The following is a 7,740-nucleotide window of genomic DNA, read 5'->3' on the forward strand; positions in this document are numbered from 1 at the left end:
GTTATCTCAGAAGTTCGAAGCTCAACAGAATTAGGAGTCTAAAAATAATAATTTAAATTTACATCCCTGAGCGGCCGCTCAGCAATCCTGCGTGGGCGCTCAGCAGAGCTGAGTGGGCGCTCAGACCCCTTCTGGAAAAAACTCTGTTTTTGCTCCCGTTCTTTGATGCATTCTTCTCCTATCTTCCCACATGCAATGCCAAACACATGCCAAGGCTTATTCTTGATGAAATCTCTCCACAAATGCAAGTAATACCCTGAAATGCACAAATACTAGAAAAACGCATCAAATACACAAAATACTTGATTTCGAGACTTCAATTCAAGCCATTATAAGACGTTCTAAGTGGTATAAAATGTCACTTATCATCCAGCTCTTATGGACTTTTCTCGGCCTAAAATTGAAGACATTCAGTCAAGCATCCTTCATCCGGCTATTCAGGCTAACACTTTTGAAATCAAGCCGGGAACTATTCAGATGGTGCAGAATTCTGTTTCTTTCGGAGGTGCTGCAACTGAAGACCCCAACATGCACATCAGGAATTTTGTCGAGATTTGTAGTACTTTCAAATATAATGGTGTGACTGATGAGGCTATCAAGCTGAGGCTTTTCCCATTCTCTCTGAGGGATAAAGCTAAGGACTGGTTACATTCTGAACCAGCTGGGTCTATCACTACTTGGCAAGATCTTGCGCAAAAGTTTCTGGTAAAGTTCTATCCAATGGCAAAGACTGCAGCTATGAGGAGTGCTCTTACTCAGTTTGTGCAGCAACCAAGAGAATCTATGTGCGAAGCTTGGGAGCGCTACAAGGAGATGTTGAGAAAGTATCCACATCATGGTATGCCTGACTGGATGGTGATCACTGGTTTCTATAATGGTTTGGGGTCCCAATCTCGGCCCATGCTCGATGCAGCAGCTGGAGGCGCCTTGTGGGCCAAAAGCTATATTGAGGCTTATAATCTTATTGAAACTATGGATGCAAATGAGCATCAAAACCCAACTCAAAGGATGATGCCTGGGAAGGTAGTAGGTATTCTGGAAGTTGATGCAGCTACAACTATTGTAGTGCAGCTCCAAGCGCTGTCTATGAAGGTCAATTCTTTAGCCACCTATGGAGTCAATCAGATAGCTATGGTCTGTGAGCTTTGTGCAGGTTCTCATGCTACGGATCAGTGTTCTCTTGTTAATGAATCTGTTCAGTATGTGAACAATTATCAGCGATCGTAGCAGCCTGTGCCATCCACTTATCATCCTAACAACAGAAATCATCCCAATTTCAGCTGAAGCAATACTCAGAATGCTATTCAGCAACCATATCAGCAAGGTGTAAGTAAACAGTTTAATCCACCTGGATTCCAGCAACCACAGCAGTATGCTCAAAGGCAATCATATCCTCAACAAGGAGGTGCTGCTCCACCTTCTAGTGCTGATTTCGAGGAACTCAAGCTTTTGTACAAAAGTCAGGTTGTTTCTATCAAGACCTTGGAAAATCAAATCGGTCAAATAGCCAATGCAGTGCTCAATCGTCAACCTGGCACACTTCCCAGTGATACTGAAGTGCTAGGCAGGATGGAAGCTAAAGAGCAAGTCAAGGCTATTACCTTAAGGTCTGGAAAAGTTGCTGATGCTGAAAAAGCAAAAGACGGAGAAGCTGAAGTTAGTGATGAAGAAGAGAAGCAAAAGGAGAAAGCGGCGGAACCAAGGAAGACTACTGTTGAACACACTCTGCCTGAGGGTAATACAGGGGAGAAACAGCTCTATCCTCCACCACCTTTCCCTAAGAGATTGCAACAACAAAAACTGGATAAGCAGTTCGGTAAGTTTCTAGAGGTCTTCAAGAAACTTCACATCAATATACCTTTCGCTGAGGCTCTGGAGCAAATGCCTAGTTATGCGAAATTCATGAAGAGTATTCTTTCAAGGAAGGTGAAACCGGATGACCTTGAGACCGTTGGTCTAATGGAAGAGTGCAGTGCTGTACTGTAACATAAATTACCTCCAAAGCTTAAAGATCTAGGTAGCTTCACCATTCCTTGCACCATTGTCTTTTGATAATGCCTGTGCGATTTGGGAGAAAGCATCAATCTAATGCCGTTGTCTATCTTCAAAAAGTTGAATTTGCCTGATCCAAAGCCCACCTACATGTCTCTACAATTGGATGATCGTTCTATTACATATCCACAAGGCATAGTAGAGGATGTGTTAGTAAAGGTGGATAAGCTCTTCTTCCCTGCAGACTTTGTCATTTTGGATTTCGAGGAAGATAAGAAGATCCCCATAATCTTGGGAAGACCTTTCTTGGCTACAGGCTGTACCTTAATAGATATGTAGAAAGGTGAACTTACTACGAGGGTGCAGGATCAGGATGTGACATTCAATGTATTCAAAGCGATGAAATTCCCTACAGAAGATGAGGAGTGCTTAAAGGTGGATTTGATTGATTCTGCGGTAACTTCAGAACTTGATCATATGCTAATGTCTGACGCATTAGAGAAATCCTTAGTGGGGGAGTTTGACAGTGATGATGAGGATGGAAATGAGCAACTACAATATTTAAATGCTTCTCCTTGGAGGCAAAAGCTAGACATGCCATTTGAATCTCTTGGTACTTCTGACCTCAAAAATGCTGAAGGAAAGCTCAAACCATCTATTGAGGAAGCACCTACTTTGGAGCTTAAACCATTGCCTGAACACTTGAGGTATGCCTTTTTAGGTGATCCATCTACTTTACATGTTATTATTGCATCTAACCTTTCAGGTAGTGAGGACGACAAGCTCTTGAGGATTTTGAGAGAATTCAAATCGGCTATTGGATGGACTATAGAATATATCAAAGGGAGCAGCCCTTCGTATTGCATGCATAAAATTCTGCTAAAAGAAGGTAGTAAGCCAACTGTTGAGCAACAGCGATGACTTAATCCTATCATGAAAGAAGTGGCGAAGAAAGAAATTCTGAAGTGGCTGGATGCAAGAATTATATATCCTATTTCTGACAGTTCTTGGGTGAGCCCCGTGCAATGTGTACCTAAGAAAGGAGGTATTACTGTGGTAGCAAATGAGAAGAATGAGCTCATTCCCACTCGAACAGTCACATGATGGAGGGTATGCATGGATTACAGAAAGTTGAACAAGGCCACGAGAAAGAATCACTTCCCTCTTCCATTTATTGATCAGATGCTTGACTGGTTGGCCGGTCATGAGTATTATTATCTTCTGGATGGCTATTCGGGGTATAATCAGATTTGCATTGCACCAGAGGATCAAGAAAAGACTACCTTCACTTGTCCATTTGGCACGTTCACTTTTCACAGAGTTTCGTTTGGCTTATGTGGCGCACCTGCCACTTTTCAGAGATGTATGATGGCTATATTCTTTGATATGATTGGAAATAATGTCGAAGTGTTCATGGACGACTTCTCCGTCTTTGGACATTCGTATGATGAATGTTTGAATAATCTTCGTGCGGTGCTCAAAAGGTGTGTGGAAACTAATTTGGTGCTCAATTGGGAAAAATGTCACTTTATGGTGCGTGAAGGCATTATTCTTGGGCATAAGGTCTCTAGCAAGGGTCTTGAAGTGGACAAAGCCAAGGTGGGAGTCATTGAAATTCTTCCACCCCCTATTTCTGTGAAAGGAATCCGTAGTTTTCTTGGTCATGCGGGTTTTTATCGGCGTTTCATTAAGGATTTCTCGAAGATATCTAAGCCGTTGTGCAACTTGCTCGAGAAGGATGTGCATTTAAAATTTGATGATGAATGTTTGGCGGCATTCGAGACTCTCAAGAAGAGTTTGATAACTGCACCAGTTATTACGGCACCTGATTGGACAAAGCCTTTTGAGATGATGTGTGATGCGAGTGATTATGCGGTGGGAGCAGTTTTTGGGAAGTGCAAGAATAATCTTTTTCATGTGGTCTACTATGCTAGTAAGACTCTAAATGGAGCTCAAATGAACTACACCACTACTGAGAAGGAGCTTTTGGCTATAGTCTTTGGTTTCGAAAAATTTCGATCTTATCTGCTTGGGATAAAGGTGACAGTATTCACTGATCATGAGGCCATTCGCTATTTGGTTTCCAAGAAGGATTTGAAGCCTAGACTTATTTGTTGGGTGCTCTTGCTACAGGAATTTGAGTTAGAGATCAAGGATCGAAAAGGTATTGAGAATCAAGTAGCTGACCATCTCTCTAGATTGGAGAATCTCGATTCTACTTCGCATGATAAGATATTGATCAACGAATCTTTTCCGGATGAGCAGTTGTTCGCAGTTCAGGAGGAAGAGCCATGGTTCGCAGATATTGTGAACTATCTTGTCAGCAATATAATGCCTCCTAATATGAATACAGCTCAAAAGAAGAAGTTTTTGCATGAGGTGAAGTGGTGCATGTGGGATGAACCGTATTTGTTTAGACAAGGAGCTGACCAGATCATCAGGAGATGGATCCCATTCTGTAAGACGGAGGGGATATTACGAGACTGCCACTCCATGGTTTATGGTGGACATTATGGTGGTGAAAAGACAGCAGCTCGTATTCTACAAGCAGGTTTTTTCTGGCCTACTTTGTTTAAGGATGCACATCAGTTCATTTTAAGGTGAGATCGTTGCCAAAGAGTGGGGAATCTTATGAGGAAGGATGAGATGCCGTTAAATGTGATGCTTGAAGTCGAGGTCTTTGATGTTTGGGGAATCGATTTCATGGGACCATTTGTCTCGTCCTGTAATAATCAGTACATCTTGATGGCAGTCGATTATGTCTCAAAATGGGTAGAAGTCAAGGCTCTACCAACGAATGATGCAAAGGTAGTGTTGAATTTTCTTCATAAGCAGATTTTCACAAGGTTTGGAACGCCACGAGTAATCATAAGTGATGAGGGGTCGCATTTCTGCAACTGTAAGTTCACTTCTATGGTGCAGCGCTATAATGTGAATCATCGTGTTGCTACTGCCTATCATCCGCAAACAAATGGTCAAGCGGAAGTGTCTAATAGAGAGATCAAGCGCATTCTAGAGAAAGTTTTTTGTCCGTCAAGGAAGGATTGGTCTTTAAAGCTCGATGAAGCAGTTTGGGCTTATAGAACAGCATACAAGACTCCACTTGGGATGTCCCTATTTCAACTTGTTTATGGTAAGGGATGTCATTTACCTATGGAGCTTGAGCATAAGGCTTATTGGGCGTTGAAGAAGTTGAACCTTGACCTAGATGCAGCTGGGAAGAAGCGAATGCTTCAGTTAAATGAACTTGATGAATTTCGGCTCCAAGCGTACGAGAACAACAAAATGTACAAGGAAAAAGTGAAAAGGTGGCATGACAGGAAGCTATATCCTAAGTCATTTATGCCGGGGCAGCAAGTTCTTTTATTCAACTCTCGTCTCCGACTTTTTCCTGGAAAGTTGAAATCAAGGTGGTCTGGACCTTTTATTGTCAAAACTGTGTTTCCACATGGAGCGGTGGAGATTTTTGAGAATGATCTGGGCCAAGCATTCAAGGTTAATGGTCAGCGTTTGAAGCATTACTATGGGGACACGGCAAACCGGGAAGTGGTTAGTGCCGTTTTATTGTCAACTTGAGCAAGGTACACTACGTCAAGCTAATGACGTAAAAGAAGCGCTTCTTGGGAGGCAACCCGAGATTTGTTGTTATAGGAACCCTTAAAGGTCAGTAACCTATCCAAAAACACAAAAAAATCAGAAAAAAGGCAAAAAAAATATTTTTCCAGAGACCACCTGGGCGCCCGCTCAGCCTTGCTGGGCGGCCGCTCAGGATGTTGGGCGCCCGTTCAGCTCAGCTGGGCGGCCGCTCAGGACCTGTCTGCCTGAAAAAAAATTAAGCCTAATAAAAATCCAAAAAAATCAGAAAACACCAAAAATAAAAACACAACCCACTACCCACGAATCCTTTTCCTATAAACCCATGTTTGTAACCCTCAACCCCACTCCTAATCAAATTTTAACTCTAATCTCTACCCTATATATACATACAACTATTCCATATACTCCCCCATACACTTTCAACCTTAAAACTCTCTCCCATATTCAAAAACACAAATATTAAATACTTTTTCTCAGTTTCAATGGCACCCAAGAGATCCAGGACTATTGATAGCAGCAGCACTGTTCCTAGTGCTGATTCTTTGAGGGGTACTGCTGCGAGACCTCGTTTGTTTGATAGGGCTGCTGAGGAGGAGTATACTAGGCTTCTGGGAAAGCCGATTTTGAAGGAGAGGGGATTCCTACCATCGGGGAGGGATGGTTAGTTGTTGCCGATGATTGCTGAAAAGGGTTGGATTTCTTTTTGTGAGTCGACGGAGGCGGTTCCGATGAGCGTGGTTCGCGAGTTCTATGCGAACGCAAAGGCTGAAAAGAATAGGTTTTCTGTTGTGTGTGGGCTAACGGTGGATTATCATCCCGAGGCGATTCTCCGTGTGATTGGGCAACGACAACGGAAGCCCACAGAGGAGAATTGGAATGAGAAGCCCTCCGAGGAGTTTAATTTGGATTTGATTTGTGCTACTCTCTGTCAACCGGGCACGGTTTGGAAGTTCAAGACTGGGACTAATGGGTATCATTCTTTTCCGGCGATTGCGATGAACAGGTATGCCCGTGTATGGAATGCCTTTATTTGTGCTAATATTCTGCCTACTTCACATGCACATGAGGTTACAGTTGAGAGAGCAAGGTTGTTATGGGGTATTTTGAATGAGGAGTATTATGTGGACCTTGGTGAGTTCATCTACCAAGGAATTCTGAAGTTTTTGAGGGGAGCGAAGCACATGAACATCCCTTATGCATCTACTGTCACGAAGCTATGCCGAGCAGTGGGAGTTCATTGGCCTTCTCACGAGCAGTTGCAGATGCCGGCCACTTTTATTGATTCAGGGACTCTGAATGCGATACAGGAGTGGACGGGTGGAGAGCCCGAGGAGCATGGGCTGGGTTATCGTCTTCCAGGAGGACGTCCAGCAGCTGGTGCTACCATGGCTAGGCCGGGGCATGATGAGGCAGGCTCTTCTAGAGCTCAGGAGGGTGCTGGGATGGCTGATGCCCAGTACAGGAGGTTGTCGAGGAGGATGGATGCTATGTACGAGACGCAGAGTAGGTTTGCTCAGGAGCTCACCCTTGCACTTGGGACTGCTTTTAGAGGCCTTGGAGCTGACATCCAGTGGCCTATTTTTGCTGAGGACTCTGCTTATCCGCCTCCTGATACTCCACCCTTTGAGGTTGATGATGATGATTTCTCTGAGTAGGTATACCCTGAGTTCCTTTCTACTACCTTAATTGGGGACAGTGAAGATTTTAAGTTTGGGGGTAGTAGTTAAGGAATATTTTTGTGTGTGTGTCATATAGTTGCATATTCATGATAGTTTAGTTCATATAATTGCATATTTTTGCCATATAGTTTTTTTTTTTATTTTATAGCTTTATTTATCATGTCATTTAGCTCATGCATTTACCATGATCCCTTTTGCGTTGCTTTACCAATTGATTTGTGATATTGATGCGAGTGTAGTAATAGCGTTAGAGTGATGTTGAGTCTTGTAGGTTGACATGCATGCTAGAAACACTTGTAATTTCACTAAGTCTTAGAGTATGCTTAAGGACTAGATTATTGTCATGGTTTGATGGTTTTTGAGGTTAATCTATTGATTATGCTTAGAATTTATAATAGGTTTTAATGATAAAAGGCATGAAAAGAAAACATTGGAGTAAAAATTGGAAATCATTGCTAATTGTGGGTAGGCG

General features: G+C 42.8%; 1 non-coding gene across 1 annotated transcript; it reads right to left on the reverse strand.

Moving 5' to 3' along the window:
- Positions 1–735: 735 nt before the first annotated feature.
- On the reverse strand, positions 736–842 carry LOC141680476 (small nucleolar RNA R71). The gene has a single exon (XR_012558341.1). It is a non-coding gene; the product is annotated as a small nucleolar RNA R71 (small nucleolar RNA).
- Between the last annotated feature and the right edge of the window lie 6,898 nt (positions 843–7,740).

This window comes from Apium graveolens, chromosome 1 (assembly GCF_009905375.1).
Source record: "Apium graveolens cultivar Ventura chromosome 1, ASM990537v1, whole genome shotgun sequence".
In the NCBI taxonomy this organism is placed as follows: domain Eukaryota; kingdom Viridiplantae; phylum Streptophyta; class Magnoliopsida; order Apiales; family Apiaceae; genus Apium; species Apium graveolens.